Below are 18,512 nucleotides of genomic sequence, written 5' to 3'. Positions count from 1 at the left end.
GTCCAGGCAAAGGAACCCAGCCACTGGAGCACTGTGAAGCTCCAGGTCGATCCATGGGGTCAATGTCCCAGTCCTGAGTGCCCTGTGATAGATAATGCCACCAGCCCCACCTACCACGCCCCACCCAAGCAGGCAGCTGGGTACCCGGCAGAGGAGGGAGGATTCAATGTGTGTGTGTGAGTGTGTGTGTGAGTGTGAGTGTGTGTGTGTGTGTGTGTGAGTGTGTGTGTGTGTGAGTGTGTATGTGTGGTGCTGGGGATGGAACCCAGGGCCTTGTGCATGTGAGGCAGGCACTCTACCAACTGAGCTATATCCCCAGCCCCACTTCTTTTAAAATATTTTTGTTAGTTGTCAGTGGACCTTTATTTATATGCAGTGCTGATTGAAGCCAGATTTAAAGGTAGGTAGTCAGTGTAGTTAGGTAAATCCGGTCTAATATCGAGTGAAATCTAAAATGGAGGCCATGTGGAGAATGAATTCCTGGAAAAGTTGAGCAACTCTCGGAATGTTAATGAAGCCCAGGAAACAGCCCCCAACAGATTTGGAGAAAGCCCATCCCAAAGAAATGTTAATGGACAGCAAACTTGAAGATGCTGATTACTTATTTGGCCCACCTGTGTCCCACCCCTTGGGCCTTCCCACCTACATTCCATCACCGAAAACTATAAAATGGAGAGACAACTGCACTTCCCCGGATTCCACCTCTTGGGTCCCCTTCTTCCTCCGGGAGAAGTCTTTTCTGCTGTCCTTTCATAAACTTGTATTTTCCACTCTGACCTTGCCTCCGCGTGCTTCTCTGGTGTTATACTTCAACGTTGGGGAAGCAAGGACTCGTCACCGGTCAACAGCGGTAACACTGAGACTCGAACCTGAAAGATCCACAGATCCCAAACCCGGAATGAACCACACGAGACACTGGCTGCAAGAGCAAGAGGCAAGTTTATTGATACACAGGCGCCTGCGGGTGCTCAGCAACACCTCAGCCGGAGCTTCGGTGAACTGGCACACCGGGCTCTGGGGCACAGATCTTTTATATGGAGCAGGGGGTTAGTTTTCAGCTTAGCACAGCAGCAGCCTTTCTATTGGTTTCCCTGAATCCAGCAGCGGGGTCACCTGGGGGGTAAACTTGTTTTTTTTTAACTTTTTGTTCTCAGAAAAACCATAAAATTGCACCCTGCTCTTTTTGGTTCCTGTTTTCTCCCTGTTTGCTCAAGTTTGGCCCTCCCGGGGTTATCTATATGGAACATCTTGTGGTTGCCATTGTGCAAGACTTGAAATGCTACGTGCAACTAGTGGGGTTTTGACATGGGGGTTGGGTAAGAAAGCTTCCTGCAGCTTCAAGGCACAGGGGTTGGATTTCCTAATGTGGGGCCTGGGTCCTTGAGGTCCTTCATTTCCCCCTTTTCTTTATCCGGGATATAATCCTATATCCATTGATCTACCTGCTCAGAGTCCGGCACTAGCTCAGCTGATGGCTCAGGGTGCTGTGGGAGTACTTGATATTGCTGCGCGAGGACCATAGTTTGGATTACAGACAGTTTTTCTTTTATAAATTGCATTAATTTGTTGAATATACAAGGTCCAAAGGTTAAAATTAACAGTAATATAATCAAGGGGCCAGCTACAGTAGATAATATAGTAGTTAGCCTAATTTTGAATAGGACCCCAGGGTCGTAGGCATTTTTGAAGTACATTTTTAGGCCCCATTGTTTTTTTTTTATCCATTCCTTTGATGCCTTGCCTGCCTGAGTAAAGGTAATGTTTAAGGGGTTGCAGGCAAACGCGGAGCATGGCCCTGCCCCGTACCATTTTAGGCTCCTACAGGAGTCGGAAGATAGTGGGGGCTCTTGTCCCTTTTCTTTTTTACTTGTATTAAATCCCCAGATGAACCTGGCTTCCATCATATATCCCTCGTAGTTTTATATCCCCAAGATTTACAATAGTAACTTTCATGTTGTCCACATTTTTGTACCTGTGACTGGGTTTTTTTCATCCCTAGGGCATATGTAGAAGGGTGTCTCCCTTAGAGCTGCTTTACACCCTGTGGGATGTTCTACGCAGGTGCAGCGTCCACTGTAGATGCATGCTTCTGCCTCACTGGGGTCATCAAAGTCCTTTGCCTTAGCCAGCAGGTAACAAAGATCAGGCCTTAGAGCAGGTTACCAAGCCCAAAGGGGGTATTTTGTGGATGTTTGGTTTTAAATTATATCTCCTGTCCCCGATAATATTTGCCATGTCTGGCTCACAGTTTGGTTAGCAACCGTTAGGGGAAATACAAAGCACAAAGCAAGGAAAATCAACAGCGTGTGAGTCTTATCTTTAGTGGATTTTGAGTGCGTTGCAACTTTCATTCTGGATCCGGAGAGGTGCCTGCGGACTCCTGTGGATGTGCAGCTTTCACGTGGGAGGCGTGGATCCAAGCGGTGATGCCGTCCACTTTGACTGCAGTGGGAGTGGTCAGCAGAATGGTGTAGGGTCCTTTCCACCGCGATTCGAGGTTCTTGCTCTGGTGCCTGCGTACCCAGACGGTGTCTCCAACTTTGAAGGGATGTGGCAGCAAGGGGGTTTTAAGTTCCTCTTTGTATGCTGCAGCTAGAGGCTTCCAGACCTCGTTCTGGACCAATTGCAAAGCATGCAAATGAGTCTGCATAGATGGGGTGAGGGAGGCATAGGTTTCAGTTTCATAAAAGTTAACAGCGGGAGGTGGGGCACCGTACAGGATTTCAAATGGGGTTAGTCCATGTGGGCCTGGGGTGTTTCGGGCCCGATACAAGGCTAAAGGTAGGAGTTGTACCCAGTCTTTAGTGCCAGTTTCAAGCGTTAATTTAGTTAAAGTCTCCTTGATGGTTCTATTTATCTTTTTTTATCTGTCCTGAACTTTGGGGTCTATAAGCACAATGTAATTTCCAATGTATTGGCCACCATCTGACTTACCTGGGAGACGAAGGCAGGCCTATTAAATGTTTTTTTTTTTTTTTTGGTCCTCACTATCAGGATCAAAGGGAGTAAACCCCCGATAAGCCTCTTTTAATCTCTCTAAGAAGGCTGTCAGAGTTTCCTCTGACCCCTGGATAGTCTGTCTTACCTGAGCCAAATTAGTGGGCCATCGCCCTGCTCCATGGAGACCCGCTATGAGTAACTGGCAATAGAGACGTAGGTGGTTCCTACCTGCTTCAGTCGCATAGTCCCAGTTTGGCCGGGTTAAAGGAAAAGCTTCGTTAATCAAATTTGCGAGTTGGGTGGGGCGCCCGTCGTCCCCTGGCACATTTTTGCGAGCTTCCAAGAGAACCTTTTGTTTCTTCTCTGTGTCTAATAGAGAAATTTTTAATTCTGCTACTTAGGGCTGGATAACCATATTAGCAAACATCAAGTCTACCTGCGTTGGCTAGAAATAAAAGCCTTAGACTAAAACTATTCTAGTAGTCCCTTTGACAGTTATCAGGCATTTCTGTCTAAGAATCTCTCTTGTAGCCTCCAGTCTACTTATTTATGGAAGTTACATTTAATTATTATTATTATTTAAGATGTCCAGGAACAGCTGTGCTTTGGCTTTTACTGTCTTTGCTAAGTGTTTAAGATGAAGCAAGTCAAACTGACTTTTATTTTTACCTATTGTTTACAGTCAGCTGAGTTATCCTGGGAGTCCTCGGGAACTTCATAGCAGCTTTTCAGTTCTGCTAGTGCCATTTGCGCTAGGATGGGTCCAGGCCTTGCTTGACCATATGGCTTCCCTCAGAAGCATCAGGGATGTCTCCCTTTTTTAATGATCCTCCTCTTTACAGCAAATGCACCGATTGGCTTCCTGTCCTCCACTGGTCTCATTAATCTCCCTGCTCAGGAGGTTATGTGGCCTAGAGTTGCTGAGCCCTTTGGAGAAGTTCCCTATTCCCTGATTCAGACTGACTCAGAGGGCAAGAGCCGAATATTGGTTTTCTTGGCCCTTTTAATTTAACTAATTTTAAAACTTGATCTTAAACATCCAGCAAATAAGTTAACAGCCTTATATTAAGAGCACTGGGCTTTAATGTTTATTTTTCTATCCTGTAGGTGATAACTCCTTATCTTATGTTGGCCCAGGTTGTGTTCTTAAAGTAATACCTCTTTAAAATATTAATAGGCAATTTTTAAACCATCTATAAATAAACTACAAAACAAAACTAACTAGGGTAAAAACATATTTAGCTTATATAATAGCTACCTTGAATTCTAGTAGGGTTATACATCATAATTTTCTGTTTGAGATCCTAGTAATCTTGGCACAAACCTATTTTTGGACACAACTTTAACTGTACTGAAATCTGGCTTACTTTTTTATAGCCATTTTCACATGTAGTGAGATGGGATAGAGCCTTATCTCAAGTAAGGCAGGGCTCTTTATAAATCTCAATTACTATAGTTCTGAAGCTGATCATTTTATAAAGTTTACATAAATTGTTGTTCAAGTTTACATGAACATTAGCTAACACAATATAATATCACACCTAAAACATGAATTAAAGGCTGAAAGCTTTTAACCTCTTATAGAAAAGTAGTGATGTACTTTTGTGTTTTGCAATAAAACCTTTACATTTTTTTTTTAAATTACCATATAACTTTAGAATACCAGCTTGATATAATGTTCTTTCGAAGCTTTTACCTTACAGGCTTGTATACCTGGAAGATATGAACACATTAATAACACCATAATTATATAAACTTTTTTTTTTGTTTACATTAAGTTATATTTTCAGGTTTAGATGTTGGAAATTATGATACAAATTTAAGAAGCAATTTTTAAAATTTAAAATTTTATATCTTTTTACATTAGAAAAACTTGTTCACATAAAACTGGAAATAGAATCTCTACCATCAGAAGAAATTTTTTTAGTACCTTTAAGCCACTTTGCTTGTTCTGAAGTTTCTAAAGTAGCATTGAGTTACATTAAATTTACTTACATATTACCATATATATCTGAAATTAAGCTTTGAAAATTTTTAAGACTATTGCTATTTAATTATCTAATGTCATTTTTATGAGCCAGACCAACGTTTTAATTTTTTAATTTTTTTTTTCAGGTTACCCAGTTCAAAATTGAAACTCTTTAATTTTTTTTTATTCCAAGTATTTAAGTTTTCTAGCATGAACTATCTGAAATCAAACTAAACAATTGCTTAAACCCAACTTTTAACTGCAAGATAGTGCAATGCTTTAGAACTATAGGTGTAAAATCAAGGGTCTCAGTGTGACTAGCTTTACAGCATTCAGTGTTCCTTCTTTTTAAGTAAATAGAGGTGGTGTAATCCTTAAGATGTAGATAAGGACCCAGGGACCTCCCCAGAGCTAAATGGCTCTGGCAGCTGCTGGGAGTCCCTTAATCTTATCTTTTATCCATAGGATTAGTTCCTCCAGTTTGGTTTGACCTTAGGCATTAGGCATTTTTGTTTTTCTAACTTTTTAGTAGCCAGCTCCCAAAAAGTTTATCCTCTGCTTGCAGTTGTTTCGAGTGCTAGGCTTCCCCAAGAAAGCAGAGTGGGGACTCCTTAAAAGTCCCTTTGAGAGTGTCAAAATTTGTGACTGAAAATTTGGTTCTCATCTCTAAAGTACAGATATGAATCAGACAGGACATAAAACACAAAGAACGCTGCGCGGCTTTGGCACAAACCGAAAGAATCAGATGGCCTGGGAGAAACTGCTTCTCCGTCGCCTACAAAACAGATGGCCTGGGAAAAACTGCTTCTCCGTCGCCTACAAAAACGGTGTATCCCTCGGAAACACCGGGGGCCCCAAAGAAATGGACCCCTCTGATCCCTGGGACGTCTCCCAGGGTGGCAGGGGTGAAGTCCGAGTTCGTCAACTCCTTCCCCGTCTGCCTCAGAAACCTGAGTGATCACGGAACTGCTTCAGAATCAGAATACTAAGTGACTATGCATAGTCTTTCAGACGCCGCGCAAAACAGAAAACAGATAACCAACAGGACAACAGGTTAGACATAGACAGCTCGAGCCGGCCAGCTTACCTCCCAGTGATGTTGGGTGTCCTCCGGATAGGGATCGGGATCGGAACCGGGATCTTGGATCTCGGTGGAACCTCCAAAATGAAAGATCCACAGATCCCAAACCCGGAATGAACCACACGAGACACTGGCTGCAAGAGCAAGAGGCAAGTTTATTGATACACAGGCGCCTGCGGGTGCTCAGCAACACCTCAGCCGGAGCTTCGGTGAACTGGCACACCGGGCTCTGGGGCACAGATCTTTTATATGGAGCAGGGGGTTAGTTTTCAGCTTAGCACAGCAGCAGCCTTTCTATTGGTTTCCCTGAATCCAGCAGCGGGGTCACCTGGGGGGTAAACTTGTTTTTTTTTAACTTTTTGTTCTCAGAAAAACCATAAAATTGCACCCTGCTCTTTTTGGTTCCTGTTTTCTCCCTGTTTGCTCAAGTTTGGCCCTCCCGGGGTTATCTATATGGAACATCTTGTGGTTGCCATTGTGCAAGACTTGAAATGCTACGTGCAACTAGTGGGGTTTTGACATGGGGGTTGGGTAAGAAAGCTTCCTGCAGCTTCAAGGCACAGGGGTTGGATTTCCTAATGTGGGGCCTGGGTCCTTGAGGTCCTTCAGAACCCAGTGCCTCACACATGCCAGGCAAGTGCTCCACCACGGAGCCCCAGCCCCAGCCCTAGGGAGGATCCGTTTTTCACTGAAGATCTCCATTTATTTTAATAGGCAAAACCCCATAGTGGCAAAACCCTAAAGGATCAAAAGATTAAAGAGGGGCGGGGCAGAGGCTGGCTCAGTGGCTGAGCGCTGGCCTGGCATGCGTGAGGCACTGGGTTCCATCCTCGGCACCACAGAAAAATAAACAAATAAAATTAAGGCATCTGTCCGTCTACAACTACCAAAAAAAAAAAAGTCCCCTTCGCACCTCTGACCGCAAGCCAGTGTCCTGCCCAGAGTTGGCTCCTGCCTCTCCTTAGCTCGCCCCTTCCAGCACATTCTACACACACCAACAACCACAGGTGTGCGCTCCCCCACCTCTGAGTGCTGAGGGTGAAGGTGGCCCGCAGCTCTGGCTGTCCCTGGGAGCTCACCCCAAAACCAAGAGCAAATCCCTTCTGCTGAGAATGGAGACCGAAAGGTGGAAACCTCGACCCTCGACCCCCGACAGGTGCCACAGAATCTGGGAGTGGAGATGGCCCCCGGGTCCGGCGGGTCTCAATCTGTACGTGTGCAGGGATTTGGAAGATGGAATATTTTTTCGGGGGGGAGGGCTGGTGGCAGTGCTACCAGGGATGGAACCCAGGGACGCTTAACCACTGAGCCACATCCTCAGCCCTTTTTGTTTAGGGTCTTGATAAGTTGCTGAAGCTGGCCTCAAACTTTTGATCCTCCTGCCTCAGCCTCCCAAACTGCTGGGATTACAGGCGTGCACCACCGCGCCCAGCTCCAGCCCTTTTTATTTTTTTATTTTTTTTTTAGTTTTAGGTGGACACAATGTCTTTATTTTACATTTATGTGCTGCTGAGGATCGAACCCAGTGCCCCACGCATGCTAGGCAAGCGCTCTATCACTGAGCCACCACCCCAGCCCCCCTGTCTATTTTTTATTTTGAGTCAGGGTCTCACTGAGTTGCTTAGGGTCTTGCAAAGTTGCTGAGGCTGGCCTCGAACTTTCCATCCTCCTGCCTCAGCCTCCGGAGCTACTGGGACTACAAGTGTGCCCCACCACGCCCAGCTCTCCCTCTCTCTTTTTTAGAACAGCTTGGTGGCAGTTTAGTTGATACCAGGGAACTGCAGACATTCACAGGGCATGAGCTGATGTGCGTTGACACGGGCACACACCTGGGCAGCCATTGCAACCAGTAGGATCCCCCATGCTGCCGTCCTTGCCCCTGTCCCAGGGTGTCCCCAGGCCAGCACCACCCGCTTTTTCATCACCAGGGAGGGTTGGTTGCTGTGTGGAGTTCTGTAGACACTCCAGGGACCACACAGTGGGGCTCTTTTTCTGTCTGGCTTTTTTCACTTTGAGATCCATCGGCTGCGAGGTGGATAGTCTGCCCCCTCCTTTGCTGTGCGGGGTTCCCTTGCAGGGATGGCCACATCATCCACCCGCGGATGGGACTGGCGGGAGGGACGGAATGCATGTCCTGTGCCTGCAGGGGTGTCTCATGACACGGGATCACATGCTCTTCCACCTTCCGCAGGTCTTTGGTGAGCAGTCTCCAAATTTGGTCTTCAAATCCTGTGCAGGGCGGGGGGGGGGGGGGGGGGGAGGGTTTGTATTGAACCCAGGGGCGTGTCACCACATCACCACGGAGCCACCTCCCCAGCCCTTTTTGTATTAAAGACAGGGCCTCCCTGAGTTGCATAGGGCCTCACTAAATGGCTGAGGCTGGCTTTGAACTCGCGATCCTCCTGCCTGAGCCTCCTGAGCCACTGGGATTACAGGCGTGGCCTACCGTGTCCGATTCCCGTGCTCATGTTTTATTGGAGTTTCTCCTTATGTTTGAGTTCTTCCCTGTCCCCTCTTCTGCATCTGGTCAATCTTACAGCTTCCTAAGGGACGCAATGTCAAAGTATGCCCCAGGTCCCCGAGCGCTTCTCACCTCCAGCTCTGCGGCCTGCAGGTCCTTAGGAGCTCACCCTGCAAAAAAGGTGTCCAGGAGATTGTCCCCCACCCCCCCCACCACACCACCCCACCCCCCCACCCCCCCACCCCACCCCACCCCCGCTCGTTGAAGTCAAAGCAGTGTTCTGTACCCATTTCCTGTGGCTTCTGTGACAAGTCACCACAAACCTGATGGCCTGAAGCCACAGAGATTTCTTCTCTGGCAGTTCTGGAGACCAGAAGTCCAACATCGAGGTGTGGACAGACCCTAGGGGACTCCAGAGGCCCGTCCTTCCTGCCCCTTTAGCTCTGGGGACTCCTTGGTGGGGACCACCTCACCGTCTCTGCCTCCGTCTGCACACCCGCTGTCCTCTCTCTGTGTCTCTGGGTGCCGGCCGCTCCTCTGTGTCTCCTACAAGGACACCTGCCAATGGCTCCAGGGCCACCTGAACCCAGGATGGTCTCATCTCAAGATCCTTCCCTTCATCGGTGAGGACCCAATTTCCTCCCGCCCTCCCACCCTAAGGGAAAGCCTCATCGTCATTTGGAGGTTGGGTGGACGTGTATTGGGGGACACCATTTACCCACTGCCACTCCACGCCGAGGACCAGGTCTGGGTGACCAACTGGCTCCCTCTGGGCCCCACTCCAGCCCCCTCTTCCTGCTTCCGGCTCTGCTGGGGGGGGGGCCTTGCACCTGCCATTTCCCATGGTCTCCCCTTCGCCTCTGCAAACCTTGTCCTCTTTCCCTCCCCTGCCACCGATGCCCAACCCCCACTAAACCGGGTGTCACCTCTGTGTCTTTCTTTGTGACACTCGTTGGCCCCTGAAATCCCCTTACAGGTGCCCTTGGGTATCCACAGGGATTGGTTCCAAGACCTGAGGACACCAAAATCTGAGACACTCTTGTGTCCCCTCATGCAGAATGGCGTAGTATATTGCAGAGGACTTACGTCCTCCCCCTTTCCTCTCTTGTTCTATTTTTTATTTTATTTATTTATTTTTTGGTGCCAGGGATTGAACCCAAGGACGCTTAACCTCTGAGCCACGCCCCCAGGCCTGATTTATTTACTTACTTATTTTTGCTTTGAGACAAGTTCTCACTAAGTTGCCGAGGCTGGCTTTGAACTCGTGATCCTCCTGTCTCAGCCTCCTAACCTCCTAACCCGGCTTCCCTTGTTCTTTAAGTCGTCTCTGGATTATTTTTAATGCCGGATATGATGCCAACGCTAACTAGAGAGCTACCATACTGTGTCATTTAGGGATTAGTGACAAGGGACAAAAAAAGGCTGTATCTCTTTGGTCTCCTTTCTGTCCTGTCTCCCTGCCACCAGCCACCAGGGGCTGCACACCTGTGCCACAGGTTGCATGAAGGATTGGCTTAACAGCCTGGCATAGAGCGAGGTCAGCCGGAGAGCTGGGCTTCTGCTGTCAGGCAGGCCTGCACTGCCCACCGTCAAGGGTCCCCTTTGCTGTGACCCAGAGCTGCGGTGAAGAGACACGACACCCCACTCACCCACCCACCCAGGAACCCCTGTGTGGCACAGCTCAGCCTCGGAGCCCCACTGAGGCACTTCTGGGGGAGACTGAAGCAGCCCCCAGAACCCACCAGGGCCAGGGCCTGGGGCAGCCGGTGGATGGGCAGGAAAGGGCGGCCACTGCTGGCCTGCAGCTGTGTGTGGTCTAACTGCCCTGGTGCCAGGAAGCAGCTGCTACCGTCTGCACTGTGGGTCTCAGCGCCCAGCTTGGTGGGGGCAGCGTCCCTGGGCTCCTGGCTCCCTACCCGGGCCCAGAGCCCCAGCTCAGACCAGGCTGGCACTTCCTGAGTCCTCCCTGAGAGCCTCGGCTCCTCGGGCAGCCCCCCGCCCTCCCACCCTGCGGGAAAGCCTCATCCTCCTGGGGCTCTGTGGGCAAGGACCCAAGGCAGGCCCCCAGCTGAGGCCCTGGCCGCCACACAGGGACGCTGGGGCTGCAGGAGCAGAGGCCCACCCAGTCCTGCCAGCCACCTGGTGACCCGGCTGCTGGCAGTCAAGGGACAGTAGGTGTGACTGAGGAAGAGGAAGGAGGCCAGGAGGTCTCTGCTGGGGACCTGGGGCCTGGCCAACTGCCCTGTCCTGGGGCCGCCTCCTCAGCCCTCACACTTCTGTCTCCCCTCTCCAGGGGCCTCTGCGGGACCCCCCCACTCCCCCAGGTAAGTTGGCGTGGCTCCTGCTGAAGCAGGTCCGCCCCTGTCCACACCACACTCTGGGCCTCCAGGCTCAGCAGGGTCCCCACCACAAACCCCCCAGTCCTGTCCTCTCGCTGTCCCAGCACACTCCTGGGCACCCGCCCCCAAGTCATGAGCGCCACCAGGCCCCAGGCCAGGGGCTGTGGACGCCCCACGGGCTCTGCCTCAAGAAACGACTGTCAGCCACAGGATGCTCCAGGGCCTGGTGTCTCCGGTTCCCATGACGCAGCTGCTCCCACTGGCTGCTGGGTGACGAGCAACCCCCAAGGCCCACGGGGCGAACCTCCACTTCATGCTCCCACAGGCGCCAGGCCAGCCAAGCCAGGTTCAGAGTGTGAAGCCCTAGGAGGATTCTCCTCACCAGGCACAGTGGCCACCACAGACGGTGGGGACTCCGAGGGTGCAGCATGGGCCTCTCCAGCACCAGGCTCCCAGCACCTGGCTCCCAGCACCAGGGCCCAACCAGGAGAGGGCTGGACTTGGGGGCCAGGCCACACAGAGCACCAGGCCCTGGCATATCTGGGGCTGGGTTCTGGCTCACCCTGTATTGGCTGTGTGATACGATGTGGGCTCCCTGCTGAGCCTCGGTTTACCTACCTGGCAGATGGACACACAGGGGGCCTGCCCTCCTGGGCTTGCCAAGAAGCCTCTGCAAGAAGATGCCTGGGCAGAATGTCCCCTGCTAGAGAACATTCCTAAGCCTACACGGGCATGCTGGTGCACAGCCGTAATGCCAGCTCCTCGGGAGGCTGAGGCAGGAGGATCCCAAGTTCAAGGCCAGCCTGGGCGACCTAGTGAGACCCTGTCTCAAAATCAAATCCAAAGGGCTGGAGAGGTCTCTTAGTGGGTACCATCCCTGGTATTGAAAAAAGAAGGAGAAGAAGAACTTCCCTGCACAGAGATTCACTAAAGTCTGCAGTGAACCTGTTGGCAGCTCAGGGGATCGGGGCGACCACGGCTTCCCCAGGGGCCGCCATCCTGAGAAGCCTCTGTGGCTGATATTTGAGACCCGACGGGCAGTGAGCCTCCTCCCCTGGGCAAACCTGGTGGTGAGCGGAAGCCCAGGGAGCAGCCTCTGGCCGAGCTGGGCTGTGCTTTCCAACAATTGTCCAAAAATAGCCTGGGCCGGCTCACGAGGAAATGAGTCCCCCCCAGTCACGGGGACAGACTGCGGTGACAGGAAGGCTGCTTAGCTGGGAGGGAGGCTCCCAGGCTTTCTGACACCGAGAGACCCCAGGCCCATCCGTTTCTCAACCTCTGCACCCCAATACCTGAAAAGGCAGCTGAGAGCAGGGCTGGGCTGCCACCCGCCAGCTTGTGCCCAGGAGGGAAAGCTGGGGTTTGGGGAGAGGGCCTTCTCCCCGGGTTGCAGGGAGCCATCAGGCCCTACCTGCCAACTGTGCCTTCTTGGCAGAATCCCCTCCCTTCCCCAAGCCTCAGTTTCCCCTTCTGTTCAGTGAGGGTCAGACAAGTCGCTACAGGAAGGTCCAATGTCCCAGGACCCAGCAGCGGCCTCTCTACAGACCCCAGACGCAGCCTTTGTGCCCATCCAGTATGTGGAGGCCGACAGGGGTCCCAGGGGAGGAGAATGCGCTCGGCCCTACTCTAACATGGCTGTGGTCTCCTTACCTTTGGTAAACCACGAAGGTACAGAACGCTCTTGTCAACCACAGAGCTCAGGGGAGATCAAAACGGGTGCCTCGTGGGGTGCAGTGGCGCGTTCTGTATCCCAGCCGCTTGGGAGGCTGAGGCAGGAGGATGGCGAGTTTAAAGCCAGCCTCAGCAAAAGCGAGGCGCTAAGCAACTCAGGGAGACCCTGTCTCTAAATAAAATGCAAAATAGGGCTGGGGATGGGGCTCAGGGGTCAAGTGCCCCTGAGTGCAATTCCCGGTACTTGCCCTACCCCCAAAAAACAGGTGCCTAGATTGGGGGACTCGCTGCTGTGCCATAGAACACTGGGTTCTGGGGGGCACAGCTTGAGAACCAGGTGGGGGTGAGGGAGGCGCTGAGGAGTAGGGAGTCCTGAGCCCATTCCCACCTCACCCAAATCCCCACACTCCCACACTCCCTGGACAGGCTTAGGCCATGGGGCAACAGAGCCTTTTTTTTTTTTTTTTTTTTGGTGGCTGGTGGGAATCCCCAGGGTCAGCTGTGATGCAGAAAGGGAGGAGAGAGGTCAGGCTCAGGGAGCTGGGTGGGCCCTAGGTCACAGAGATCATCAGATGGGTCTGAAAGGGGGCTGGGCCGGAAGGGTCCCATCTGCCTTCCGCTGGGACAAAGACCAAGCTCCTCCACCTCCCTGAGGGTGCCACCACGAACTCACCAGGTCATGAGTCCTGACCTCCGGGCTCAGAAGTTACAGTCAGAGACACATTTTGCTGGTGGGGCTGACCCTCTGTGATATCCTGAGGCTGGAGAGAGGCCTGTGGAAAAAGAGCTGGGTCTCCAGGCCACTGACATGAGGTGTGAATCTCGCTGTTGCTGAGGCTGGCTTTGAACTCGCGATCCTCCTGCCTCAGCCTCCCCACCCGCTGGGATTAGAGGCGTGCGCCACTGCGCCCGACAGTTGGGCTGTTCCTCTTGGTAGGCCTGTTGTGCAGCTGCAGACTGATGTCGTGGGGCTGGTGGCCTCTCACAGGCTTCCTGCAGGCTGAGCTGTGATGGAGACATTGCTTCACACAGTTCACACTTCCTTACAACGTGTCACTGGGGCCACCATGAGCAGGAGACTTGAGAAACAGAAAGCCAGGCGGTCCCTGTGTCCCCGTGCAATACAATGTACAAAAGCAAATCTGCTTCTGGTCTCCAAGGTGGCTCCCCAAGTGGCAGTCTGTGCTCCTCAGGTGACTGGAGGGGCCCTAGGTCACCTAGCCCAGGATGGTCACCTGAGGAACCACCCCACCCACCACCCTGATCACCCCAGGGAGTGGACAGAGCTCAATCACCAGAGGCCGATGGCTGGATCCACCAGGCCTGAGGAAGAGACCGCGACACAGACCTGGCAGGTGGGGACCTGTTCTCTCCTAGTGACACAGCCTGCAGAGTCAGGCCCAGGGGCCAGCCCCCATGCTAAAGCTGTCTGGGAGCCACACCCTGAGGAGCATGGGGACCCCATTTGTGGCTGGCATCTGATACAGGAGCTGTGTTGTGGGACCGAGTCCCTGTGGGCTCTGCTAAGTCGGTGGTGGCTATGGGAATGGACGTGAATTGCAGGCCACCCAGCTGGTATCAGAGGTTTGGAGGATGGGTTGCTGTGACCATTTGGTGTCAGTGTGACTGGCAAAGGGCTGTCCAGATCGGCCTTTGAATTGGGGGTGGAGTAGAGAAGACGTGCTGTCCCCACGTGGGCAGCACCGACCCGTCTGGGAGGCCAAACAGAAGGAAGACAGAGGGAGTGTGAATTCTCTCTCCCTGCGCTGGGCCGTCGTCTCCCGCCCTGGGACATCGGTGGACATCTGGGTCCCAGCCCTTGGCCCTCCGGGACTCCAGGACCTACACCAGCCTCTTCCCTTCCCCAGGTCTCAGTCCTTCAGTCTGGGACTGGGCACCAGCAGCTCAGCCTTGTCACCCGGAAGGTAAGGAGGGTCCCGTGAGGACATGGTCCCGCGTGTGTGCAGGGACAGCCAGGTTTGGATGAAAGACCTGTGAGTACTGACCCTGGCCTTGCCAGAAGTCGTCCCCAACCCAAACAACCCTGTGACTCCTGTGGGCAGGGGCGGCTCACTAGTGGACGCTTATAGACCACAGCACGGCCAGCGGCTGCGTCCCCAGCTCAGGACCGTAACACGAGGCATTTTTCCAGAGATGACTGAAGCCATAACCCCCATCCCTCCCGCTCTTTCTGCAGGGTGGCCTTGGGACTTCTCCTCTGGGATCCTCCCAGGCTTGGATCATGAGGACTTGAATCCCCAACAACCTTTCAAAGGCCCCAGAGCTGACTGCCACCCTGAGACCTATAACGATGACAGCAACTCAGCATGTGAATGAGACGTGGGGGATCCACCTTCAGGCCAGAGCAGTGTAGATGGGGACCCCATCAGATATCCAAGGTGTGGGGTTCTGGTCAGACCCAAGTGGCGGGCAATGGTGACATGAACACGGAAGCCCTAAAGTCCTGGTTGGACACAGCAGCCCTGGGCTCTCCTTGGGGAGGGGGACACTCACTCAGTTCAGGACAACTGAGGATGCAGAGATGTCTCTGGGTTTGTCCCAGGGCCCCCAGGCCTGTGTCACCCCTGGGTGGGAACCACTGTCCCCAGGCTCTCTAGGTTCCTCAGCCCTTTGCAGACCCAGGTCCATCAGTGGCTGCTGTGGCTCCTGGTGGTGGAGGGAGGTGGCTCTCAGGCCCTGCCTCAGAGGCGCCTGGTGAGATGTCCAGGTGACAGCGGCACTGTTTTCAGGGCTGTGGTCACCGCTGGCCGCTGTCTCTGTGATTCATGGGGTTTGGCCACTCTGTCTTTGAGGAATGGATCTGAGCACTCCAAGCCCAGCCACTGAGACATAGGTGGCCTTGAGCAAATGACTTTGTCATTACGGCAGTTGAAACTGAGCCCAGACTTCCAGCAGCTTGGGACAGGGACTGCCCTCTCCAACCTGTCCTACTGAGATACATGCCCCTCACCTGCCTGGGGAGAGGAGGGCTGTGAATGCATGGGACTGGGGACAGATTTTTTTTTTCTCTGAAAGTTTGAGGAACGGCACTCGAGATGGGAGCACAAAGCTACTGTATCCCCTGGTGATAAACAAGCTCGCAACAATAACGATGACAGCGACGGTGACAATGGCGGTCTTTCCACACTGTTCACAAGGAACCCCCTGCACTTGCTCCTCCAATCAATGCTGTTCCCATTTTAGGGATGAAGAAACAGGCTCAGAGATGGTGGTGGATGCACCCAAGTCTGCACAGCTTTGCCCCGTGGCCAAGGCGCATGATGACCTCCGCCTCTTTCTTCTCCGGGGACTCCTTTGCTCCCCTCTCTGCTACAAAGCCACTTCAAGATCCCTCCTCCCCAAGACAAAACCTGGCCATCTCCTTCCACCAAGCCAGGGGACAAGGTAGCAGGGTTTCCAGCCCATCCTGCGGCTGACCAGCCCATCCTACTGACCAGCCCAACCTGCGGCTGCAGGTCCTTCCCTCAGGCAGATTGCCCCTCCACCCGGGTGAGCCAGCAGTCCCGCCTGGCCAGTGTCCATGCACTGGACTCTGTCAGGGCCGCGCTGTGCACTGTAACCGTGCGCTGACGCATGAGTCATGCATTGTATGGTCAGCAAACATCCGCCCGCAACAGCTGCTCCTTTGCAGGCATGAGGCGCAAATACTGGGCCCCATCTCAGCTCCCAGAGAGCCATGCTTGGCTATCAAAGGTGGCGCTGCAGAATTCTTGAAGTCCAGCCTCTCCCAGACCCCAACACCCCGATTCTGGGGTCTGGGTCCCTGGGGGAATATTTACAGAGGTCCTAAGGGGTGGACTGCTGGAATCCCACTCCCCTCAGGGCTAGCACTGGCTCAGTCCGGCCTGTCTTCCTGTCACAGGTGATCAGGGGTGGCCTCCATTTCGTCCCCTTTCCCTAACCTCAGCCATGGTCAATGGAGTCCACTCCAACTCTCCAGAAGAAGGGAGGGTGGGATGGATCCTGCCCCTTCCGGGGGGTGCCAGCTCTGCTTGGCTGGGGCGAGGGCAAAGAGGGGCGGTTCATGGAGCCACAACCAACACCAACTCTGCCACAAAGCCAGAGTGCCAAAGGCGGTGTTATCGAGGCTATTCAGGTGCCAGGGACGCTGCTGGAGCTTCTCAGCGGCTTGGAAACAATGGTTCCCTCCATTTTAGCTTTCTTTTAAAGTTTTTAATAGGGAAGTCACCCAATCTGACAGTCACAAGAATGATCTAAAAGAAACTGGCTGCAGTGGCGGGTGTCTGTAATCCCAGCAACTCAGGAGGCTGAGGCAGGATGGCAAGTTCAAGGCCAGCCTCCGCCACTTAGTGAGAAGTGACAACCCCTCTCAAAATAAAAATAAAAAATTCTGGAGATGTGGCCCTGGGCTCAATTCCTGAAACCAAATAAATAAATAAATAAATAACTATATTCACACACGCATGCACACACACATTTTTAGAAGTCTTTTTTTTTTTTTTGTACTAGAAATTGCGTCCAGGGGGACTTAACCACTGAGCCACATCCCCAGCCCTTTTTATATTTTATTTAGAGACAGGGTCTCACTAAGTTGCTTAGGGCCTCGCTAAGTTGCCGAGGTTGGCTTTGGACTCACAAGCCTCACTGCTTCAGCCTCCAGAGCATTGGAGTCTTTTTCATGGTAGGGAGACTACCCTTAGCGCTCAGAGTTGCAAGGGTTTTTCCCTAGGATGTAGTTTGTGCTATGAGTTCACTTGTAACAATTTTTGCCTTAAATCTTTTTTTATGACATCTGGATTTTTAACAATGATTTTCTTTTATTTTTTAAAAATGTAAAAAAAAATTGAACTCCTGGACAAAGCATCACCTCCACCCATCTCAAAAACTTTTTCTCCATGTAATGGTTTCTTTTTAAAAATTTATAATTCTGGATTCATTTTAAATATATAGTGATATATGGTGTGGGCAAACTGGGACCCAACTTTATCTTTTTCTAAGTTTTCTAATGTCTTTGCATCATTTGTTTAAAAAATCCACACCCAGGGACTGAGGTTGTGGCTCAGCAGTAAAGTGCTTGCCTAGCACGTGCAAGGCACTGGGTTCGATCCTCAGTACCACATAAAAATAAAAGTAAAGGAATTGTGTCCAACTATAACTAAAAAATTTTTTTTAAAAAAGCTCACATCCAACTCACTATTTTTTTTTTTTTTTGTGGTGTTTCTGGGGATTGAACCCAGGATTGCTCTACCACTGAGCTACTTTTTAATTTTTTTTATTTTGAGACGGGGTCTCACTAAGTTGCTGAGGGTCTTGCTAAATTGCTGAGGCTGGCCTAAAACTTGCAATCCTCCTGCCTCAGTCTCTCAAGTTGCTGGGATGACAGGTATGTACCACCATGCTTGGCTTTAAGCCTACTTTGAAGTCCAGGAAACTGCCTCAAAGATTCAACCCTTGCCCTAAAAAGGTCATTTCCACATGTGACCTGTGTCCCCATTTGGGAAACACCTTTTAGATATCAGGCGAGCCACTCTGAACACATTCTGCAGAGGGGAACCATTGTCACCTCTGCTGCTGTTGATCTGTAGTAGCAGCCAGTGTTTGAGAGTCTTTACAAGCAAGTCTCGAAGGCTGAGTGCATCCAGTGTGAAGGACTGCCCGACCGTCCAGGGCCAGAGGAGTCTTTGGGAGTAAAAGCGGGAGGCTAGTGTTCTCTGTAGCACGAGGCCATGGCACTTCCTAAAGTAGGGTCTTGGGTAGTACTGACCACTTGAGGAGACCCACAGGCTCCTTGGCAGTTGCTCTTTTTGACCCCCAGGATGTGTGGGCAGTACCTCAGACCTGGGAAAGCAGCCTTCTAAAGGTCCTGGGCAGATGCAGCCTATGCCTGCGGGAGTCTGGGCATGCTTCCTCTTCTTCAGCTCACACCAGGAAGGCCTCATTAGGCAGCTCCTGGTTCTCAGGGAGGGACCCAGAAACACATTTGAGTTTTTAAGCAGGGGCTGGCATGCTCATCCCAATGACTCAGAATGGCCATCCTCCAGCTCTGCCCATCTGGGGCAGGAAGAGGAG

At 51.8% G+C, this 18,512-nt stretch overlaps 1 long non-coding RNA gene across 4 annotated transcripts; it reads right to left on the bottom strand.

Moving 5' to 3' along the window:
• Positions 1–920: 920 nt before the first annotated feature.
• LOC114081212 (uncharacterized) lies at positions 921–13,149 on the bottom strand. 4 transcript variants are annotated; one of them, XR_011705472.1, is made up of 5 exons: positions 11,409–11,423; positions 8,775–8,997; positions 8,437–8,533; positions 5,997–8,219; positions 921–2,644 (listed from the first exon to the last, which is right to left on the bottom strand). It is a non-coding gene; the product is annotated as an uncharacterized lncRNA (long non-coding RNA). The 4 variants fall into 4 exon arrangements; XR_011705475.1 differs by lacking the exons at positions 8,437–8,533; positions 8,775–8,997; positions 11,409–11,423 and adding an exon at positions 13,135–13,149; XR_011705473.1 differs by lacking the exons at positions 8,437–8,533; positions 8,775–8,997.
• Between the last annotated feature and the right edge of the window lie 5,363 nt (positions 13,150–18,512).

This window comes from Marmota flaviventris, chromosome 19 (assembly GCF_047511675.1).
Source record: "Marmota flaviventris isolate mMarFla1 chromosome 19, mMarFla1.hap1, whole genome shotgun sequence".
NCBI classification, from domain to species: domain Eukaryota; kingdom Metazoa; phylum Chordata; class Mammalia; order Rodentia; family Sciuridae; genus Marmota; species Marmota flaviventris.
The sequence above is the reverse complement of the archived record's forward strand: the minus strand, read 5'-3'. Positions and strand labels throughout refer to the sequence as shown.